At 36.0% G+C, this 24,033-nt stretch overlaps 1 protein-coding gene across 3 annotated transcripts in view; it reads left to right on the forward strand.

The window, feature by feature from the left end:
• Positions 1–24,033, forward strand: part of MLLT3 (MLLT3, super elongation complex subunit) — a 286,851-nt gene that overhangs the window by 14,632 nt on the left and 248,186 nt on the right. The gene's annotated exons all lie outside the window — the stretch shown is intronic.

The following is a 24,033-nucleotide window of genomic DNA, read 5'->3' on the forward strand; positions in this document are numbered from 1 at the left end:
ACCACTCTTGAGACTCAACAGTCCACGAACTCTTGAGACTGTTTTTTTTGAAACTTCTCCCTCATATATGGCTCTTGACCAGGTAGAGTATGTATGTATGTATGTATGTATGTATGTATGTATGTATGTATGTATGTATTTTAGTGAAAGTCAATTGACTTAAAGAAGTTTCATGTAACACAGGCCAGACCTTGAAGGTTTTTGTTGCTCGCTTTGCTTTTCTAAAACATCATGTTTTGGATCACTATTTGTGTTTCAGTTATCAATAGAATAATAACTAGGGGCTTGAACTTAATGTTGTCATGTGAACAGGTTAGAAGAATATGTCAAATCTTTGATCACTATACTTGCAGGGTTTTCTGTTCAGTAATTCAGATGCTTAATCGAAGTTGTCTTGATAAGCAAGTACCCTTTCAGTCTTGTGACATGCTGCAAAACTTTCAGACTAAAGAAAAATAATTCTGATTATTATTCCAGTATATTAAAGGAAATTGTTGAATCACTGACTAGAACCAAGGATTTAATTTATACAAAAACATACAAATGCAGGTATTTTTAAGAGAGTAGCAAATAAATGAGACTGTTATATTGTAAAGGCTGCATAATAGCTTATAATTAATGATACTTAGTGTCTTTCTGTGGCTGTCTCTTTTTGGATTTATCATGTTCATGGGATTTTTAGTATGATTAGTTCATTTTCATTACATCAGAATGGCCAGAATTGTTCATCTCTACGTAACTGCATTTGGAGAATTGTATGACAGATAAAAATACATCTGTGAAAAAATGGGAAGTAAGTACTTCACAAACTGTTAACAGAAGTTATTTCTGGGAGGTGGGATATCAGGAAATTATTGTTATCAGTAAAATTTTTTGGATTTTTTTAAGCCTTCCTGGGAATGATACATATAACTTGTGTGAAAGTTTAACTAGATACTTAAATGTACCTAAGAATATGTTTACAATAAGAGAGTTTTTTAAAAAAAGTAACCCCATTTGGAACAAACAGAAATATCAGTCCCAAGGAACATTTTTATACCTTGTTATTTTAAATTTAACCACCTTGTCATTCTGAGTATTTTAATATTGTGAACATACGCATAAATATTTCATAATTTGATTGTAACCCTTTAAAGAGAAACAGGTAAATCATGTTCTTAACGTTCTTAACAATGTTGTGTTAGGTATAAAATTAATCAGAATAACCTGATTTATAAGTACATGACTTATATAAATTTTTCTTTGTAGTATGTTTAATATTTCAGTTCAGCATACATTTTTGGAGTGCTTTGCAATGTTTTGAGAAGTTTTGATCTTTTTACCTATGGAGTGTTGATAAGTATAACTTTGTTGATTAATATATTTATCTTGATATGTAGTGGTAGAAAATTTTCCAGAGCCTACATCTGACTAAAAATTGTCTACTGGAGTAGCCACTGTGGTGCAATGGAATTGACGGCATCTTGGGAGCACTGGGATGCAGGTTCGATCCCCAGCCTGCACAGTGGGTTAAGGATCTAGTGTTGCCGAAGCTGCGGCTTATGTCATAAGCTGTCATAGCAGTGGCTCAGATCTGATCCCTGGCCCAGGAACTCCATATGTCATGTGGAGCAGCCAAAAAAGAAAAAAGAAAAAGAAAAAAAAAAAAAAACCAAAAAGAGAAGAAAAAAACTTATCTACAGATGAAAGGACTCTCATTATGTTTAGATATATGGTGATAGTGTTGGGAATAAATAGGATCTGTAGTTGAAAATAAAGACCCACATCTAGCTTGTGAGTCTCTGTATATAATTTGGAAGTTACATGTAAATTATGAGAAATAAGTGGTATGAAAACCTACCAAAACCAAGGCAAAAATAATGTTTGGGGCAGGAAAGAAGTAGTCCTTTTTGGATGAAGAACTGATGCATAAACATAAACACTATTTTAGTATTAAAGAGCTTTCAGTGGTATTTCATGTACAGGTTACAAAAATAGCTAGAAGTTTAAAAAATGAAAATTGAAATGTAATTTCATGTTTTGTGTACAATGTAGATAGGTTAATATGACTGTTCCTTAAACCCAACTAAAAGAAATTATTTCTGCAAAATGGGGGAGTTAATTTTAGCTGTCTTAAGAAGTCTCTTTGCATCTAAAGTTTATCTGATTAACTCCATGATATTATGATTAATGGGAAGACATCTTTGCCTTTTTAACATTAAAAAAAAGCATTACAAGTATACCGTGCTCAAATGCATAGCAAAACTGTATGTCAAATAAAAACATCTGTTTTCCTTTTAGTGCTTGATGCTTTTACAAAATTCATAAATTATAGTTAACTAGATTAATTCCATCTTAGAATGTAAAATATAAAAGTTGATGTTTCTAATCTGAGCATTTCTTTATCAGCTACTTGAATAAAATTGTGATTTTAAGTACTATTGGCTAGCATTTGGAATAACATTTTATTTTACAGGCTTTAATTTAGTTCTGCTGATAAATTTTTATTTAACTATTTCTATTTCTTTTGAGAGAATTCTAAATGGGATTCATAGTGGCCTGGATTCCTTTCTTCAGAATTAAGGTGTGTATGAGAATGAGGAAAATTCAGTCTTTGACACCTTGATTACAACTTACCATATTTGCTTGCTATTTTCTTATAAAATTAATTTATGTAGATGTCTTAACTGAAAATACAGAAAATAAAGTAATTGTTTTAAAACCTATGTTAAACAGATACCCAGGGAACCAAGCTTCAGAGTTTGAACAGTATGAAGTTTGGTTTGAATATTGTAGATTGCCAGAGATTCCCAATTTGGCACTAAAATAAATATACTCATAGAATTTTATTATAGGACAGACAAAGCTATGGTCGACCAAGATAATGTGTAACTGGCTCTTATTTGGAGCATATAGAGTGGGAGCATATTTTGCAGTGAAAGGGAAACTAAAGGACAAGGTGTTCTCTACTTGTAAAGACCTCAGAGTTTTCTTTATGTTATTGTAGAAAGACATTATTTTTGCTTTGGCGTGCTTAAAACTAAAGGGCAAATGATCCAAAAGAATAATCTTGAAATTCAATAGCAAGAAAACTACTTGACATTGTGGGCTGGAGGCCAGCAAACGTGTTGCTTTCATTGAATGCGTGGGAAATGGGGCAGGCCTGGAATTTAAAGAGACAGGGTGCAGTATCCTAGAAAAGAAAAGCCCTCCTGTATGATTTGCTTACTTGGAGGAAAAAAAATAGACTTAAAAGTTTTCTCTAAAGGATCTTTATTGGATCAACTCTTTAAGGCATTGAAAGACACTGAGTGAATTTTTCCTCACTCCACCTCCCATCTCCCTAGCCATCTTCTCTTGTCTGAAATTGGTGCCCAGTAAAACTGTTTATAACAGAGGAAAAGCAGCTTTTCAAATAAAAGTACTTTGTAGCCTGTTCAAATGGAGTATAATGTAATTCTCCCTGAAATTGAGCACTTATTACTTTGTTTATGTAGCTGTTTTAAAAAGGGAGGCGGTGAGGAGAGGGTTAGCATAGGAACCTCTGCTTTAGAAATTACTGTTTTTTTCTGAGTTTTCCTCCCCCATCCACTCATGAATCCCCCATCACCCTCCCCCACCTCCCACAATCCCTCAATAAAATAGTATTTAAAAGACTTGAATAACCAGTCCTATGTACCAGCTTTTTGCTCGAGGCAGTAATGTTGTACTATTTTCAATGGGTGGTCTTGAATCTCCATGGGAGATTTTTACAGGCTTTGGGCTCCAAGACCCACTAAGTGTATTATATTGAACGTAACCAGTTAAACTCTTGTGCCATAGAGAATATACAGAGATAGTTTCACATTATTGAAGTCCCATCGTTAATTACTTGTGAACTTATTTATTTGATTTTATTTGCAGAATTTATGGCTTACATCCCTAAAAGTGACACATATTAATGCAGTATTTGAAGTTTACTTTTTAAAACAAATAAGACATTCATATATATGTCAGTTTAAGAATACTCATTTGTGTGTATATTTTAGTTCATAGGTGTTTTTTGTTAAATTTCCCTTTAGGAAACCAGCACCTCCTGGTTGTTTTCAGATGTTAAATACTTGAAGCCATATTTCTCCTAATTGAGATGGTGTAAAATGGTAGAATCTGTTATAATCAGAAAGTGTATCAGATGTTTTTATAATCAGTATCTTTTAGCTGTCATGTATAGCCTGAAATTTAACTAATTTGCTTTGGGGTAAATCTTTGTCGGAGTACACAGGATTGGAATTATAAATTAAATACTAGATTGAGATTGCTCTTTAGAAAAAAAATTGTTCATTATGCAAACTTGAATAAAAGAATATTTACTTATATATTGTAAATATTAAAATGGGAGATGTTACAATCATGCTGATTCCTACATAACTCAGTTTAAAATTATTCTGGAGTTTCTTTCTAGTGTGACTGTGTGGATACTAACCAGAGTGATAATGTCACTTCGTTGGGTCATTGATTTGACTACTTTGGTTCCCTTATGTACATTCTTCAAAAAATTAATTTATGGAGAATATTGGATTTCTATTCAAAATAAATATCTGTGAGTCCTAATTAGTTAGAAGCCTGAAATACCTGCTTTCCATGGGCTGAATAGGGAAGAATTTAAGAGTAGGCATCTTGTGATATATTGATAAATAACAGGATGATGCTATATGAAGAGAGAGCTTTTTTGTTTGTTTTAAACAGTATAAGTAGTTTTAGGTAGAAAATTGTAATCCTTGCGGAATTGAGTTTGTCTCTAGTAAAAATATACACTTGTTTTAGGTCATATAAAAATGGTATGAAATCTGCAGTTTTCTTCACTGATAGAATCAAAGCTCTGTGGCTCAATAGTTTACAGCAATGACTAAATGTTTTCCTTTTCTTTTTTAGCTCAGTACTAGTCCTTGAATAGCAAAAAAGTTTTCCAGTAGTTTTTACAAGTGGGTTTAAAGAAGTGATAGCCATCTGAAGTTTATCTTGTGTAGCCAGTATTTAAAAGTTATTATGGTTGCCTACACACACAAAAGAAACAGCTCTTAATGGCTATACATGTGAACAAAAGTTAAAGGTTGGTAAAAATTAGCTTGTCAAGCAAACTTACTGACTGAGGAATAATTTTGTTTTCATTATCCATTCCCCTGGCTGAAAATGAAATAGAAACGATCTGGTTACTAAAGACCAGCGCTGTATTGGATCACTTCCTTGAGCTTTTGCTATGATCGTTAAAGGCAGAGTTAGACAGCTGCTGTAGATTTTGCCAGTGGCCTCACAAAAGAAATTGTTTAACCCTGTTAGTTTCAGACACTGTCATTTCTACTTTGCAGATACCCTTACTGCGTTCAGTATGAGTGATATACTTGCTGTGTTAGATATGAATCTCTCTGATTATGATTTGAACTTCTGATTTATGGGAAGGCAGTGTAGCAGAAAATGAGTAATTTTAGCACTCTACTACAATACGGTTTCATGTCTTGGAATGTGACAAATCTCAACATTTTTGCTTAGATTGAGACAGATTTCCAAACTTCAATTTTTATTTTTCAAAGTTAAACTCTGCATTTGTATCTGAGGACCTTTAGGGAATGCTGAAATGTGTGAAAAATTGTGAAAGTTTGACTTATAATCCATTATAATTGGATATTTAAATGTCCTTTTGGGGGCTTGAAGTTCAGAGGAAATACTAAGTCATTGACTTTAAAATCTCATTTTGGGTAAGTGTAAAATTAGAACAATGCCCTCTACTCTTGAAATTGATGTCAAAATGTTAAAAATCCCAGTGGTGTTGGGTTCCTTTTGTATAATGTGTTTGCATTATTGCTGTAGGTTTAAAGGGCAGGGAAATACTTTATTGTTAAGGCTGAGGAGGGCAAGATTTTGAAACCTACTGCTATGTGATTAAATCAGTGTGTTCGCCCTGAGGCTTCAGGCATTCAATATGAATTCATAGTCTAAAATTTTGGATTCCTTCTCTGTTTGAAAATAATACTTCTTGAAAATTTTAAGATTGTGCCTCCTCACATGAAAACTATTGAGGCAAATTATCAGGGTTAAGATTTTCAGGCAATCAAGACGGAAGATACATTTCAGTATTTTAAAGAGAAAGTTCACAGCCATTTTACATAAAATTTTACTGGGCTTTTCATTAATCTAAAATAACTGGTCTATAAGTACTTTATCAGTGAAAACTGCTCAGCATGTAAAACGAGGAGTAGAAGAGCACAAAGGCTTCCTGCAAATTAAGGGCACAATGAGTACTAACGGACTTTCCAGCCATCTCCAGCTGTGAGATTATTATAGTTTTTGCAAACCCTTTTCTCTCAAAACTAAATCAAGAATGGTAGAGTCCTGATAAAAAGAAGTGTAGAAAAGCCTAACTAATCCTTAGATGAGTTACTTCAAACGTGCCAAAATAGAATAAAATCAGTTAATAGCATGGATTAAAGGTTACTTTTAATGCATTTTTATCACTCACATTGAGAATTTTGTTGTATGTTAATGCATTTGGATTGGGTTAAAAAAAAATCCAGAGAAAAAATATAATTTGAGAGATTACATAATCATGTTGTTACGAGGAAATTTAGTACCAATATTAGGTGCCAGATTTGACCTAAGAGATAAAAGCTGTATGCTTCAGAGGGGAGCTGTAAACAGGTGGCTCTAATTTTGAGTGGTAAGTTTTGGGGTTGTAATGAGAGAGCTCATCTATATACTACTAAGAGTTGATTTATCATGTAGATTAAAAAAAATAACATGACTCTATGGTTTTTGGATAAATACGTGCAAGTGCTTCCTTGGATAAGATCGTGGAAGGGAGCTATAATCAGATCTCTGTTAATATTTTTAAAGTGCTTAATTTTTACAGATGCTAAGGAGAAGCAGAAATACAAGGCCGGTTTGGGATGCAAAGGTAGTCTTTACAATTTGTTTATGCATTTACTGAAATGATTTCCTTTCACATACAGAGGGAGACTATCTATACTTTTCAATCAGTATCACATGTTTGCCCAATACTTACTCTGTGAAATACTTTTTCATTTACCTGGCATGTTATGGTAAGAGCTACCAAAAATACTGGGTTAAAGAAAAACTGATTTGGCATGCTTGCCATTGGTGGGAAGAATATTTAAAAAGTAATGTCTTTCCTTTTGGTGCAGATATAGAGGTGTTGGTATATGTGTGTGTGTATGTTTGTATCACTCATAATAAAATGTTATTTTATGAGCCTCAGTGGTGGGAGATCTTATAATCATGTCACATTTGCCACTCCTTTAAGATGCCAACTTGTAACTTTCTCTAATGGGACTTAGCATTTATTTCCTTATAATAGATGTGTGTATTGCTTTTGGGGTGGCTTAATAGGAAATAGCCTGACTGGTCCTCGAGCACATGTGTGTGCTATATATATTAGGTATATGTATAAGCCATCGCACTTATGATGTAGTGATTTTTCATAAGCTATGTGATAATATAAAAGTCCTACTAATTTCTAGTCAAAACATGCAATTGCCTATAAATTTCCACTGCTTTATATTCTCACCAGATTTAACCTTATACAAAGCTTCTGGCTTGAATGTGTTTTGCACCATCAAATAAATACTGTGCTGTATAGGTATTAACATGCTCAAGAAGCTGAACTTGCCTTCCATCCAGTGTCTTCCCATGGGATATGTTGTTATAATAAATCAGAAGATTTCTCTGAAAGCAAAGTAATTCTTAATTTTTGGAGGCTTGAAAATGGGGGAAGTGCCCTATGGGTGAAGGGGAAGAAATTCTAGTTGACTCCCATCCCTAAAAAATAATTCAGAAGACTTGGCCCTTTTAAATTCTCTTGAAGGGAAGAAACCCCACCACAAATCTGCCGAATTGTTTTACTTCTGTAGTTATGTCTTTGTGTGTTTATAGGAGTGGGAACATTTTATCTTCTGTGTTTCTGTTGAGGTTGTTTTTCTGCAGTGCCCCAAGAAAAGTCCTGGAGGCTGGCTTTGAAGCCCTGTGGACAAGCTGGATATCAAAGAGCCAGAGGAATTCGGCAGTAATTGTTTTATGGCTGGCCAGAAATCAGACCTATTTGTATAGGTAGCACACAAAATAGCTGTGATTTGACAATTTGGTGCTATTTATACCTACCATAAAAAGAGAAAAGAAAAAGTTAAAGGGGTATTTTGGAAACAGGAACTAAGCTGTAAATGCAAATTGCTTCACCATTTTCTCAAAGGAACAAAAAAGGAAAGGGTCTAGGAAGTTTTTATTGAAGCTATGTTATTGAGGAACTGTCTGCTTTCAGGACATTTAATATTATACTCACACTAAAGCTACACTTTCTGTTTGCAGCCCCCCCCCCCCATTCCCATCTGATTAAAATTATGTTTGTGAAGCAAAAGAAACTCTGGAGGAGAGACAGTGAAAATCTGAAAGTTTTCAACTCTATCTTAATAGACCTTTCACATTTCATCTTGCTGTTGTTTAGCTTGGGATAAGAAGCATTTGCTGTTGCTTGAGTGAATTTTTTCTTTCCCAGAAAAAGTTATGTTTTCATCAAACAGTCACGTGTTGTTTACTGTGGCGGAGGGAGACAGTTTGACAGGTAAATGTTCATGGCTTTTAGGAAACATGCAGGAGAATTTCTTAAATAACTATTCTGGATCTGTCAGTTTAGAAAAGTCTATTTGAATACAAAATGTCTAAATTGTGACTCACCTAGAGTATATTGCAAGCTCAAGGTGGACGGTGTATCATGGTTTGTACTTCAATGAGCAGCCCAAAGTGAAGTTTGTTTCCAGAATGTCATTCAGACCTTTAGAGGTTGTCAAATGCCTCATTGTTTTGCCTTGAAACCCCCAGCCCCCAGAGCAAGTCTGAGTCTGGGGGCAACCGTGCAGAGAAAAAGCAAACACGTCTGTGATTGACTGCATTTTTTTTTTTTTTTTTTTAAAAAGAAACCCTAGAAATGCCTTAGGGACCCCTGGGGCTTTATCACAATTTAAAACCATTTTACACCCTAAGGCATTTCTGTGCTGTCGAATAGGAACTGTATTAATTTGCTTTGGTTTTATTATTTTTTTTTCCATTGGATTCTGATCCTCCAGTAATAAGTAAGCAGAATGGTCTTTGTCAAGTGTACCTTAATTTCTAGGGGAAGGCCCTGTGGTTTTCATTGGATGGAGAGAGTTCATTGAGGGTAAGGAAAAAGAAGTGGAAATGGGGGGAGGTCAATCTGGTATTGGAACAGTCAGATTTGTCTTTCTCAAACGAAGAGTTAGAGTTCAATAAACTGTGAAAAGGATCAGGAGCATCTGGGTAAAGATTTAAAATGGAAATTTCTGGGAGTTCCCTTCATGGCTCAGAGGTTAACGAATCTGACTAGGATCTGTGAAGATGTGAGTTTGATCCCTGGCTTCGCTCAGTGGGTTAAGAATCCAGCGTTGCCATGAGGTGTGATTTAGGTCTCAGACGTGGCTCAGATTTAGTGTTGCTGTTGCTGTGGCATAGCCTGGCTGCTCTAGCTCCAATCGACCCCTAGCCTGGGAACCTCCATATGCTGTGGGTGTGGCCCTAAAAAGCAAATTAAAAAAAAAAAAAAAGGAAATTTCCTTAAAACCTTAATTGGATTTCAAGATGGATTCCCTTTAGGAAAATAGGTGAAACTACCATGTAGAGAAGAAACATTTCTGGATTGCTGGTACTCCTCATGAGTATAAAAACTCAGATAGGAAGAGATAAGGATACAAGTAGTTATAAATCATCTTTGTGGGTTGAGGATGTATTGTGGGGTTAGGGCTGGGCCACGAAGGCTTGTATTTCTAAAGTAATGATCATTTACTTTACTAACATCGAGTGCTTACTATGTGGCAAGGACTGCTCTAAACATTGAAGATACCAGAGGTTCTTGTCTTCTAACGGCATTTAGTCTGGCATCAGGTTTGACCTGCCCTCCACCAAAAAAAAGAAAAAAAAAAAATCAACATGACGAATGCTTTTATGAAGCTATGAAAAACAGAACTGTGGAAACAAAGTTCTGAGAGATTAATTCTGCCCAGGTATCAGAATTCGAATTAAGGTTTTTAAAAAATTGCAAGTGAAAAGTCTAATAAAAAAAAGAATTATGTAGATTAAAAAGTTATCCAGAATCTCTCAAGGATGGGTTTTCATCTCTTTGATGTTTCCCTTCATAAGGCTATGTAATGTTTTTAGAGTTTCTGAATTTTCTGGATTAGCGTCATAGAATATAGGACTATGTAGATGAAAGGGGGGGAGGAAAGCAACTTATAGATGCTGAAGTGTTAATTCTGTACCCTGTTATTCACATTTTACACAAGTAGATTCAAGACTTAAGTATATTAACTTGTCCAAGGTCCAATGGCTTGAATACAATGACCATATGTCCTGTTTGCTAGGGATGGTCCCAGTTTATGCCTGTTGTTCTGTGTCACTCTCAAAACTGGTACTTTTTGAATGGTAGGTTGTATGATGATTCTGTTTTTTTGAGTGGCATGACTAAGATTTAAACTCAGGCCTCTTTGATTCCAAGTCATGAGCTCACTACTGTTCACCTTGTTTATACAATGCTTCTAGGTCACGTCTTTGTTTCTAGGTTGGTCTGGTGAGAAGGATTCTGAGACATATGTCTGGCTCAGCATAGTACTCAGTGGTTGGTGATGCTTATCACAGGTGATGGAGAGAAACATGGTAACTTTGTGCTACCTTTTTTTGGTAAAAAATTTTAAAACATCCTGTTGCTTAAACATTTTAGAATATAATTTAATTTTCCTTCAGAAATTCTGAAGGCACTTGAGGAACTTTCATGTCATCATTGCATGGTACTAATCAAGAAAATTCTGGTGATTTGAGTCTTCTGGATAAATGGAAATTTGGTGCATCTCTTGATCATGGAATTTGTTGCTTTTCCCTTTAGTTTTTGTTCCCTTTCTCCACCTAATCAGAAGCCCGGAGCAGCAGAGCCAGGTTTGAAAAAAGTAACTCTAATTTGGAAAGGAAAATTGGAAACTTATGTTCTGATTAACTCAGATTGGTTAGCTTTTCCACCAGGTTTGCTAGACAAATACTGAGCACATCAGTTTTATTTGATCTCATTTAAATGGCTCAACACTTGAGAAGGGTGAAGTTTTAGGGGCATGCGATCTATCAGGTAGGTTAGCTAAAACTTAAATACAGTAGATTTAATTTACTAATAATCATTTGTGGTAGCTCAAGAACTTTGTTTTCTTTCAGTTCATTTCTTTTACATGCTGTGTCACTTTTCATCCAAAGATGGTGTGATGTGAGCAGTGCTTCGCTGATGCTGTAGCTTTCTTCACTTAAAGAAGGACCAATGCCAGTTCTCTTTTAGCTTTTGAATCAAAAAGAGGAGTAGAAGGAGAATAAAGCCATTTTAAAGCGCCGGTTTAGGGAGTTCCCTTGTGGCTCAGTAGGTTAAGGATACAGCACTTGTCACTGCTGAAGCTCTGGTTACAGCTGTGATGTGGGTTTGATCCCTGGCCCAGAACTTCCACGGGTTAGGTCATGTTGTGGTGGATGGATATGTTTCATGTTGCTCACCTCCTACTTCTTGCCCAAATTTACAATCCTGTTCAGTAATATGACTTCTCTGCCATTGAAAAGCTCTGAGACTAGAACGGTAGGGGAGAGGGGAGATGGACTTGCAAGCAGATACATTTCAGTACAACGTAAGAATTATAGTTGATGTAGGAATGGAATTTTATGGGAGCATAAATGGGCAAGTTGAGATTGAAGATGAGCACTGTTGTGTTTCTATTTATGTAGCTCATGTGTCAGCCTGAATCTCTTTTCATCTTTTGTACCATTTTTGGTTTCTAAAGCATTTTAGATTGTTTGGTCTTTTTATTTTTTCCAGTGACTGTTTATGACCCAGCTTGAACAATGCAATGAAATTTTTTACCTCTAGCTGTTGTGAAGCCAAAAATAGATCTGGGCTGAGATTGGACTTTGTGGTGAAAATTGTGGTTTGTAGGTTGTGGCTGTTACTGTTCCAATAAATAACTGTAACTTGAAAGTTATTTAGAAGTAAAGTGAATGTTGCTGAGACAAAAGGGGAGCTGGCTGATTTTTAAATGGTACTTTAGAACAATAAGCAGACGTCTAAAGGGCTGTTTGGAATGAAATTGTTTTAGTTAAAAAATACTCATGAGTTTCTATGGGATAGTAGGTTTGGGACTGAAATCCTACAGGAACCTTACCTGTTGTAATCCCCACCCTTGCCCCCCCTCTCCCCCACTCCCCTTTCCTGCCTCCTCCTTTCTCTGTTTCCCTTCTCTGGAAATTCAAAAGTATGAGGTAGGTTTCAGAGAGAGAAAAAACAAAGATAATAGTTACAGGACACTAAAACTCTTCTGTCACATCAGTCAAAGGCAGTGCAGGAGCATTGCTCCCCAACAATACTGTATTCAGGAGAACTGTGGAAGAGTCTAGTGATAAGCATTGAAAGGATAAGGAGGGCTAAACCTCATTTGCATGGCTCAAAAGGCTTTCTGAGGCTCTAAATTAAAGAATATCTGAAAGCAAATTTGTTATAAAAGATAGCTTATTTGAACTTTTTATTTGATATCCTTCCAAATCCCTTGGGGAACATGTAGGATATACTGCTGCTTTAAGGCTGCTAGTTCGTTATGGATAGGATTTTAAAAAATCACTGTATGACTCATACTTTTTGTTCATAGGAGGTGTTGAATAAACATTTTACAGTAAGATTCCTTTGTAAAGCACTTGATATATAAAAATACTTTAGTAGTAGTAGCTGGTATTTAACACTTGCTGTGTGCCAGGCTGAGTACTTGAGTTCTCTGTAAGATATCTAATTAGTCTAATGGCCACCCTGTGAACTGGAATATTACCAATACTACTCCTGTAATAAGGGAGTATCCCACATTAAGGCTGTAGGATAACAAGATCAGGGTAGTATCTGATCAATAGTATTTCTATACACTTGCAGTGAACAATCAAAAAATGAAATAAAGAAAACAATTCTGTTTATAGTAGCATCAAAAGAATAAAATACTTAGGAATATATTTAACAAAAGAACTATAAGACTTAAGCTCTGAAACTACAAAAAACATGATTGAAAGAAATTGAAGAACATAGAAATGAAAAATACCCCATGTTCAATTGAGAGACTCAGGGTCAAAAAGATGGCAATAGTCCTGAAATTGATCCACAGATTCAATGCAGTCCACCAGAATCTTAACTGGTGTCTTTGTAGGAATTGACAGACTTTGTAGAAAATGATTTAAAATTCTTGTGGAACTGCTAAAGGATCCAGAATAGCTGAAACAATGTTGAAAATGAACAAAACTGTTGGAGGACTCACACGTCTTGATTTCAAAACTTACTACAAAGAAATATTAATCAAGACAGTTTGTACTGGTAGTTCCCATTGTGGTGCAGTGGAAATGAATCCAACTAGTATCCCTGCAGGTGCAGGTTCAATCTCTGACCTCACTCAGTGGGTTAAGGATCTGGAGTTCCATGAGCTGTGGTGTAGGTTGCAGATCCCAAGGTGCTGTGGCTGTGGCATAGGCTGGCAGCTGCAGCTCCAACTCAACCCCTAGCCTGGGAACTTCCATGTGCCCTGAGTATGGCCTAAAAAAGCAAAAACAAAACAAAACAAAAAATGAAAAACATGAGTTATAACAATAAAACTCTTAGAAGAAAGCATAGGGATTAATTGTCATGTCCTTGGGTTTGGAAGGGAATGGATTCTTAAATATGACACTGAATGTATAAGCAACAAAATAAAAGATAAACTGGATTTTATAAAAATTAAAAACTTTTGTACTTCAAATGACACTCTCAAATAAGAGAAAAAACAGCCCACAGAATGAGAGAACATATTTTCAAATTGTTTATCTGATAATGGCTCATATCTAGAATACACATACACAGCCCATAATATAAAAGCCTACTTCAAAATGGGCAAAGAATCTGCATAGACATTTCTTCAAAGAAGAGAAACAGATGGCCAATAAACATAAGAAAAATGCTTAATGTTATTAATTAAAAGAGAAATAGAAGTCAAAACCGCAGTGAATATATACCATATTATATTTGCTTGAATGGATATAATAAAAAAAATCAGTAACAACTATTGATGAGGATGTGGAGAAATCAGAACCCTTCACATACTGCCAGAGGGAAGGTGAAATGGTGCATCCATTTTAGAAAAGAGACAGGCAGTTCCTCAATTAAACATAGAGTTGCTGTATGACCCAGCAGTTCTCCTCCTTGGTACCTACTTAAGAGAAATGAAAACATGTATCTGCACAAAAACTTGCCCGAGATGTTTATAGCAGCATTACTTATAGCAGCCAGAAGCTAGAAAGAACTGATATGTGTGTCAAATAATGAATGGATAAAGGAAATGTGGTAAATTCGTATGATGGAATGTTATTTGGCCATCCAAAAGAATGAAACACTGATACATGCTACAATATGGATGAACCTTGCAAACAGTGGCATTTTTGGAATGGGCACAAGTAACCTCGTGAAGACCAACAGTAAAGATGATGGGAATGGATCACTGACATAATACCTCTGAAACAGACTTTTCATTCCAAAAAATGAGTCCTAGATATACAACTCTATTTTTTTAACTCCACTAAGTGAAAAAAGTCAATCACAGACCACATATTTTATGATTCTATTGACATTAAAGGCCCAGTATCAGGAAATCTATAAAGACAAAATGTAGACTAGTGGTTGTTTAGGGCTAAGGTGTTTTGGGAGAAAGAGAAGATAATACTTAAAGGGTACAGGGTTTCTTTTTTTTGAGATGATGAAAATGTAAAATTGACTGTGGTGATGGTTGCACATATCTGAATATACTAAAACCATTGAAATCCATGCTTTAGATAGGTGAATATATAGTATGTGAATTATATCTCCATAGAACTGTTATTTTAAAAAGTGTCCCTACTTTCATTAATAAAAATGTTGACACCAAACAGTATCTTCATATTTATTCTTTAGGGAAATACATTAAACCTGATTCCATGTCTTTTCTTAAACAAGACACATATCAATATTCCAGGGGTTTTGGTTGCCTCAATATGTTTTTTTTTCTTCAATATGGTTTATTAAAAGAGTGTTGTTTCCTGCATTGAACAGGCCAGATTAAAAAATATATATCTAAGGAGTTCCTGTTGTGGCTCAGCAGTAATAAACTCAACTAGTATCCATGAGGCTGTGGGTTCAATCCCTGGCCCCGCTCAGTGGGTTAAGGATCTGGCATTGCCATGAGCCATGGTGTAGGTCACAGACATGGCTTGGATCCCATGATGCTGTGGCTGTGGCACAGGCCGGCAGCTGAAGCTCTGATTTGACTCCCAGCCTGGGAACTTCATAGGCCGCAGGTGGCTGTGGCTCTAAAAAGCAAAACAAACAAAAAACAAAAAATGTATATATATAGAGGGAGAGAAAGAGAGGGAGCTGTTTGGATTATTTTACTCTAAGTTACTTTGTAGGTGTGTTTGTTTTGTTCACATCCATCATCAAAAATATAAGCTCTTTAATTGGTAGGAAATAATAACAACTATTATTGAATGCTTATTGTGTATAGATACTATTCTGTGCAATTTTAATGTGTTATTTGGTACATCTCACAACATTTCTGTATAGTAATCCTGAGTTTAATGATAAGGAAAGTGAGGCACAGGGTTTAGGTTACTTAGTCAAAGTCAAATGGTGGGTGAATGACAGAATATGGTACTAGGTAGCAGCAATGTTTTGTATTATTCTGGGCCTGGCATATCTTGCCTTATACAATAGATGTTTCTGGCAGTGTGTGTTTAAAATAACTTTTTGTAAGTGAAACCATATTTTTAGTGTGCTAAAGAAGCCTATTATTTTAAATGAAACCTGCAAATAAATCAATTTCTTTTTATCTGTCTTGACAATTGTGACATCTTAAATCAGGGCACTCCTATGCATTTGATTGAATGCAGTAATTTCTCTGGTAATTCTATTGATTTGGGGTAGGTTTAAAGCTTTATTAGTTTCATTCTGCAAACTTTTATTGAGGACCTATTTTTTTGTTAGTAAAGAAAAAGTGCTATAGGAAAGTCCAAAGGAGGCAATTCCTGATCTGGAATTAGCTGGTGATAAAAGCTTATAAAATAGTTTCCCCTGAAACCTGTCCTTAATTTAAGCTTATAAATTATATTGCCTTTCAAGTCTAGCTTTTGTATGTTCTCTACAGCTGTGCTGTCTCAAACAATAGCCGCTAGACACTTTGGCTATTTAAATTTAAATGTAAATTAATTAGAACTTAAAATGAAAAATTAAGTTCCTTACTCACTAGCCACATTTCAGGTGCTTAATAGTTGTATATAGCTAGTGGCTGCTAAATTGGACAGAAATGGACTAGAGAAATGGCAATATCCTCAGGACTTTTTACAGTAGAAATAAGATGGTATATGTGGGTGCTTTTGTAGGGAATGAAAAGTAGAGAAAAAATGATCCGATGAGACTTTTTATATAAAATTATATGTTACATTAAAAAAATTCTTTTGGAGTTCTCACTGTGGCACGGTGGGTTAAGAATCTGAGTACAGTGGCTTGGGTTGCTATGGGGTGGACATGGATTCAATTCTTGGCTCGGTGCAGTGGGTTAAAGGATCTGATGTTGTTGCAGCTGCGTCTCATATTCAGTTCCTGATCTGTGATTTCCATATACTGAGGGTGTGGCCATTATAATAAAAAAAAGTTAATATCTTGATTTTTTTATTTCCTTTGGCCATGTCCAGTGCACATGGAAGTCCTTGGACCAGAGACTGAACCTGAGCCACAGCAGTGACAACGCTGAATCCTTAAACTGCAAGGCCACCACGGAACTCCTTGTTATATATATTTTTAAACAGGAGAAAAGTATACAAATAAGATTTATGTGACATGGGAATTTCATCAGGAAATAAAGAACTAAAGAAACAGACCTGTGTATTTTTATGCTTCCTCTGATGAGGAGTGGGGGGTTATGGAGAAATAGGATAGGTACAGGTGTGTGAGGTAACTGTAGTAAGGTGGGAGAAACTTCACAAGGCCTCTTAGAATTCTTCTTCGCTTTCCTTTTGTCTTTGGAGATAAGGATGCTCCTTTCCTCTGGCTATGAGGAGGGTGCTTCTCACTTGAGGTTTTTATGACCTTTCTAAGTATTTGGCCTCCCATTAGTTAATTTTTTTTTTTTTTTTTTTTTTTTTAATAATGGCCACATCTGCAGCTGCAGCAATGCTGGATCCTTTAGCCCACTGTGGGCTGGCTGGAGGGATCGAACCTGTACCTCTGCAGTAATCCTGAGCCCTTGCAGTTGGATTCTTAACCCTCAGTGCCATGGCAGGAACTCTTATCTTTTTGCCAGTTCTGTTTTATGAACTTTTTTTAATTGGCTGTTTTCACAGGGGTGGCAGTCAGTGTATGTAGTCTGCCATGTAGATTACCAGTTTAGTATAAAAGGATGTAACTCAGAAACAGCCAGATGGGAGTTCCCGTAGTGGCGCAGTAGTTAACGAATCCGACTAGGATCCACGAAGTTGCGGGTTTGGTCCCTGCCCTTGCTCAATGGGTTAAGGGTCTGGCGTTGCCGTGAGTTGTGGTGTAGGTTGCAGACGCGACTTGGATCCTGCATTGCTGTGGCTCTGGCATAGGCCTGCGGATACAGCTTCGATTCGACCACTAGCCTGGGAACCTCCATATGCCGAGGGAGCAGCCCAAAGAAATAGCAGAAAGACAAAAAAATAAATAAATAAAATAAAATACATTAAAAAAAAAAAAAAAAAAGAAACAGCCAGATGGAAGAGGTGTACAGGACACGGTATGGAGAAAGGCACAGAGCTTCCTTTTCACTGCCTCCAAGTGTGCCACTCTCCCTGAATCTCCATGTGTTCACCAACCTGGAAGCAATATGTGTTACAGTTTTTAAAACCTTGGAGGAGCTTCGTAATGTCTCTCCCAAACAAAAAATATAGATAACTGAAATGTTGATAAAGAATGTTTTGAAGTATTAATTATGCTGCTTGCTAAATGGAATTATGTGCTGTAAAAAAGTTCCCCCTAAGAGTCTGAGTCATGGCTTAGCAGGTTAAGAACACTGTGTCTGTGAGGATGTGGGTTTGATCCCTGGCCTTGTACAGTGGGTTGGGGGATCTGGTGTTGCTATGGCTGTGGCATAGGTCAGCAGCTGCAGCTCCAATTTGACCCCTAGTCCAGGAACTTCCCTGTGCAGCATGTATGACTGTAAAAAGAAAATAATGAAAAAAAAAAAAAGATAAACAAAAGTCCTCTATATATGCTCATAAGAATTTGATAAGATAATAAATCCATTAAATGTAAAAGGAGTTGTGAAGGCTTTGGTGATATATGCTTTCCTAACATTTGATTATGACCAAAAATGTATATTGAGAAAATAATGCAGCAGATGTTCATATGCAGTCACCATATTTAAGCCTTTAATAAATAGCACATGCGTCTCCTAAGACTCAGGATGTTGTCCTGTATAACGATAGTATCATTATCACTCAGGAAAGAAATGCTCAGGAGTTTCCTCATGGCTCAGTGGTTTAATGATACGGCAGTTGTCAGTGCTATGGGTCATGTCAGTGGTGTGGTGTGAGTTTGAACCCTGGACTAAGAGCTTCTGTATGCTGTGGGAATGGCCAAAAAAAAAAAAAAAAAAAAAAAAATCAGTTTATCACGTTGTTCCTCATATATATAATGGCAGGCCTATTTAAATATCCAGTTGTCTCCCAAATACCTCTTTTGATTCTTTTTTTCCCCCAAATCAGGATCCCATCGAGTTTTTTGCAAGTATTTAGTCTTGAGAAGTCTCTACACCTTTTATTTGTTTTCATAAAGTGACAACCTCCTCGACTTTATTTTGAAGAAATAATATTTAAAGCCTATAATAAACTTCAAAAAATAGTACAAGGAATGCCCAGACTCATCATTTGTTAATGCTTTGCTTCATGTACTTTATCCCTTTGTTTATATTTATACTTTTAATCATTTGAAAGTAGGTATTATGGCTTCTTACTCCAAAGTAATCAACAGCATTATCATCTAAGAACAGTAGTTTTCTCCCTTAAACCACACAACTATTGATCACGTCTAACATCTAACCTTAGCCTTAATATAGCATGTCTCTTTGGTATCCTTTAATCTAGGACATTTCCCCTGCCTCTGTTTTTTTCCACCCCTCTCTGCTCTTGACATTGACATCTCTTAGGAGGCTAGGGCAGTTGCCTTATAGAACTTCCTACAACCTGGATTTCCTTATAGAGTCATTTAACTTGAATTCTCTATCCCATGTATTTTTTTGTGAATTGGAGTTATTTCTATAAGTTATGTTCTGTTGAGGTTAAGTATTTTTAGTGAGACACTTCCAGTAGATATTTCTTGTTGCACTTCACATCAAGAGACATCTAATGTTGATTATCCCAATATTAGTTATGCAGAGTTTTATCACTTGGTGGAAGTGGCAAAGGCAATTGAAAAGGTACACTCCTCCCCTTGGAATTACGAAGTGGCTATGTAATGATACATTGTATTTTTCAAGTATCATGTTCATGTTCCACAATGGTCTTTGATGTAATGGTTATAGCATTTACTGATAATCCTTTGTGGATGAACCTGCATTAGTTATTTCACTGGGATTACACACTGGTTATTTTTCTAGTTTGGTAGTTATGTTTAAAAGGATAGTTATAGGATCTGTACCATCCTCCCCACTCCCCATTTTTTTATCCATTACTCTGTGGTTTTTAAAATAGTTTATATCAAGGAAAATGCTTTCTATGTTTGATTTTTGTGGTTAATTTAGTGAAATAGGTGATAATGCAAAATTCTTTATGTAATCCAATTTCTTCAATAATTTTTAAACTTTGAGATCTGATGGAGGTGGGTCTTAGGGAGAAGAAGCTGATTCTAGTCAAGTATTTATAGTCATTTTAATTTATAACATGGAAATCTTTGTTTCTTGCTTTTAATATGTTTAAGGCTTCTGAAGAGTCCCACTGTTTCGGAAGAAATTTCTGCCTCAGTAGCTTTAGCTACAGTTCAGGAAAATATTGTGAGCTTTTATTAAATTCTGGGCGTAGACATCAAGAATGCCATCATACACTTAACAGCTTTGGAAGCAAGTGTTGGAATGTAACTATATAAACTTTTTTCTCCCCCTATTGCCTTCTCTTTCATTGCTTCTTTGGTTTTATCACCAGGGGTGGGTGTGAAAGCAGCTTGTCTGAAATTTTGTTGCCCTTAGCGAGTGACTTAAAATTCCCAGGATAGTTTTAGAGCTGATTCTTGATCTTGGAATGATGGAACAGACCTCCTGGTAATCCTTCGCCTGAAGTGCACATGGATTCTAGGAGGGGTCTGGCTAGTCTTGGGTATAATGGTGCTCCCCCCACCTTTTCCATTTTCTTTTACTGATGAGCTCTGTTGAAGAAATTTTCGAATGTTTTGAAGTACTGCTTACCTTAAATTAAAAAACATATGTAGCTAGCTATTGTGTTAGAGACTGAACTGTGTCCCCCCTCCCAACCCTGTCATATTTTTACTTGTTGAATGCACAGCCCCCACTACCTCAGAAGATACTCTACTGGAAGATAGAGGCTTTAAAGAGGCAGTTAAGATTAAATGAGGTTATTAGGGTGGGTGCTAATCCAGTAAGACTGATGTCCTTATAGAAAAGGAGATTAGGAAATAATCATAAAGAGAAAAGACTCTGTGAGGGCACAGGGAAAAGATGGCCATCCATGAGCCCAGGAGAAGGAGGCCTTAGGAGAATCAGTGTGGCTGATACCTTAGACTCTTAGCCTCTAAAACTGTGAGGAAAATAAGACTCTATTATTTAAACTATTTACTCACTGGTATTTTATTTTTCTGTGTTTTATTTTAATTATTATTATTTTTTGTTTTTCTTTTCTTTTTTTTTTTTTTTTTTTTTTTTTTTTTTTTTCATTTTTTGGCTGCCCTGTGGAATATGGAGTTTCTGAACCAGGGATCAGATCCAAGCCTAGTTGTGACCTAAGCCACAGTTCTGGCAATGCCGGTTCCTTAACCCACTGTGCCAGACTGGGGATAAACCTATGTCTTATTGCTTCCAAGATGCAGCCAAACCCATTGTGCCACAGTGGGAACTCCTGCTGGTATTTTATTATTGCAGCCAAAGCAGACTAATACACCAGCAAATAATTATGCTATTTATACATATATATTAAATAAATGAAATAAATTTAATATATAATTATTTTGGCTTGTATCTAAAGCTACATGTAAGGCAGGGAAGGGGCATGGATTAGAAATAACTAGATGCTAAGGTTAAGTAAGGATGGATTGTGAGCTTAAAAATCCAATTTCTCATTTTCCATTTATGTTATCGAGATGTGTGATTGGAATAGGTAAAATGCCCATCTGTGAGCTTGCCTTGTTTTCTATTATAGGTCTTTATCAGTTTCACTTTGGAGTAAAAAATATGCTGATAGGATTGGTGACTCACCAGTTCCTATTCATTTTGTTTCTTTAGCATCTCTTAAAAAACACTCTTCCTTTCTTTTCCATTTGAGAACTCATTTTCCTGCTTTTAATCTTCCTTAGAAACCTTCCTTCACATTTAATACACATGCAGTCATTTACTTCTCTGCTTAAACACTTGTGTTAAAATCCTTTATTCTGTGGAAAATTTCACAAGCAAGATACTCCTCAAAGGCTGAGACCACAGTTTGGACATGGATTAATTTTCATATGATTCTTTGTTCCTCAAACGTTTTGTGGCTCCCTGCCTTTATATAAGTTGTCCCCTGAGTCTGGAATGCCCTTGGTGTCCCTCCTGGAGTGAGTTCCCTTTTTATAGATCTCAGCATTCACAGATTGTTTTGAAATATCTGTTGATCTGTTCATCCTGTGGGCCAGGTTGAACCCTTTTGTGGCAGTGTTTGCTAGAGACATTTGTCAGATCACCACCTGCAATGGAACCATCTTAAAAATGCTGCTTCCTGGATACCCTCCAGTCATACTGACTGAGAACATTTTAGGGTACAGTCTGGGAATCTGCATTTTAAGCAGCAAGCTGTGGTGATTCTGAATGGGAGCCCCTCTGCCGTGGAGGAGTGGGAGCAAGTTCACTCATCTTCTTGAGTCTCTGCCTTTGGTAGGTTAGAAAAAACATACCAGGAAAGTTAGGAAGAACAGTAAAATAGATTTTAAAAAGAAGTCCAGCAAGTTGAAAAATGCCACTAGATTTACTAAAATGCCAACATTGTTTGACAATAAGGTGAATTTACAAACCCTCCGAAATTCAAGTCTTCGAGATATTGGTACAATTTTGTATTACTCTGGAATAGATATCTATGTGATCAAATGTCCTTTGTGTTCTTTTGTAATAAATGTCAGGATGACAAAAAAGTATAGGGACTCTCTCTACTTAGCACTAACGTAAAAGGGGATTTGAAATTCCTAGGAGGGCACAACTGCCATTTTCATCTGTTGTGACTTCTTGGATGTTTAGAAGTCTGAAGGGAATTGTTGGCCATTGAAATGGATGTAAAGCTGTGGAGTCTCATTAAGTCGGGATGCTTGGTGAAGAGAAAGGTAGACAGAGATTTTTCAGCTTCTGATAACTGGCATAGATGACTTTGTAAACTGGCTCTTCATTATCTGCAGAATGTTTTTTCCTGGCAGAAAACTTTGCAATGTAGAGTGTTGTCCAGAAGTCACCAGTTAACACCAGGGTCTGGAATACTAGTGCCATTGTAGAGGAAGCTCAAGAGATACAAAGCTGGGAGTTCCCGCTGTGATACAGTGGGTTGAGAATCTGATTGCAATAGTTCAGATCGCTGGTGGAGGTGCAGGTTCATTCCCCTGCCCGATGCAGTGGATTAAGGATCCAGTGTTGCTGCAGCTGTGGTGTACGTGGAAGCTGTGGCTCAGATTCAGTACCTGGCCCAGGAACTTCTGTATGCTGTGGGTATGGCTATAGAAGTTAAAAAAAAAAAAATAAAAAAATAAATAGAGATACAAAGCTTATGAAAACAATCTTCAAATTATTTTTTAAAAAAGATTTCTCAGTGTACTCTAAAACTACATTAAGGACTTTTTTCTTTATGTCTTATAATTTAGGTATATTGTCTTATTGCAAAGTGAAAGAGTAGTGGACTCCTTTGTCTTGGAGATGGAGTCCTGGATTTGAATCCTGGCTTTGCTCTTTGCTGAAGGCCTTGTAGTGAGAAAGTTTCCTTATTCTCTAAGAGATTGCTTTCTGTTTTGTAAAATGAGGCTAGACATTAGTTTCCTCTACTTCCCTCAGAGTAATGATAATGAGATTGGGTAAAAAAGATTATATATGAGAATGTGTTATAAATGATAAAATGCTAATAAATCGGTGATTTTAAGAAATTTAGTGTTATCTGTCCTTACCAAAGAATGAAGTTTCGAGTAAATAGTCTGATTTACAGTTGATTATAGCTTAACATTTTAGCCATGAAAGAAAATCATTTTTATCTATTTTGTGTCTTACAGGTTTTAAAAAAAGTTTTCTTTGCAGATATGAACCTATTGGGAAATGATTTTCTCTATTTACTTATCTATTGGAAATATGCAGTAATTGAGATCAACTTTGTTTTAAATACTTAAGAGAAATTGGTATTTTAAATAGCAGAATCATGCCTTTTATTTTGTACTTGACAATTTATTAAAGATTGGCTGGCTGGCTACTACCTAGAAAGTTTGAAGAAAATTAATCAGATTTGCTACTCAGGAAAGAATCATGCTTTTTGTTTAAAAAAAATGGTTGGAGGTTTCATTTTAAACTTTAACAAGTCTAAATGAAGGATGTAGAATATAGTTAAGAAGAAAGTATTATACTACGAATAGTTCTTTCCTATTCTCTTATATTTTTGCTTTCCCCCATCCCACTCTCCACCCCCACCTCTTAGAGAATGGACAGCTATTTCCCTTCATATCCTAATGAGCAAGGCCCACTGCTTCACTACTATTTCTCTTTTCCTTCCTCT

This window comes from Sus scrofa, chromosome 1 (genome assembly GCF_000003025.6).
Source record: "Sus scrofa isolate TJ Tabasco breed Duroc chromosome 1, Sscrofa11.1, whole genome shotgun sequence".
Lineage (NCBI taxonomy): Eukaryota > Metazoa > Chordata > Mammalia > Artiodactyla > Suidae > Sus > Sus scrofa.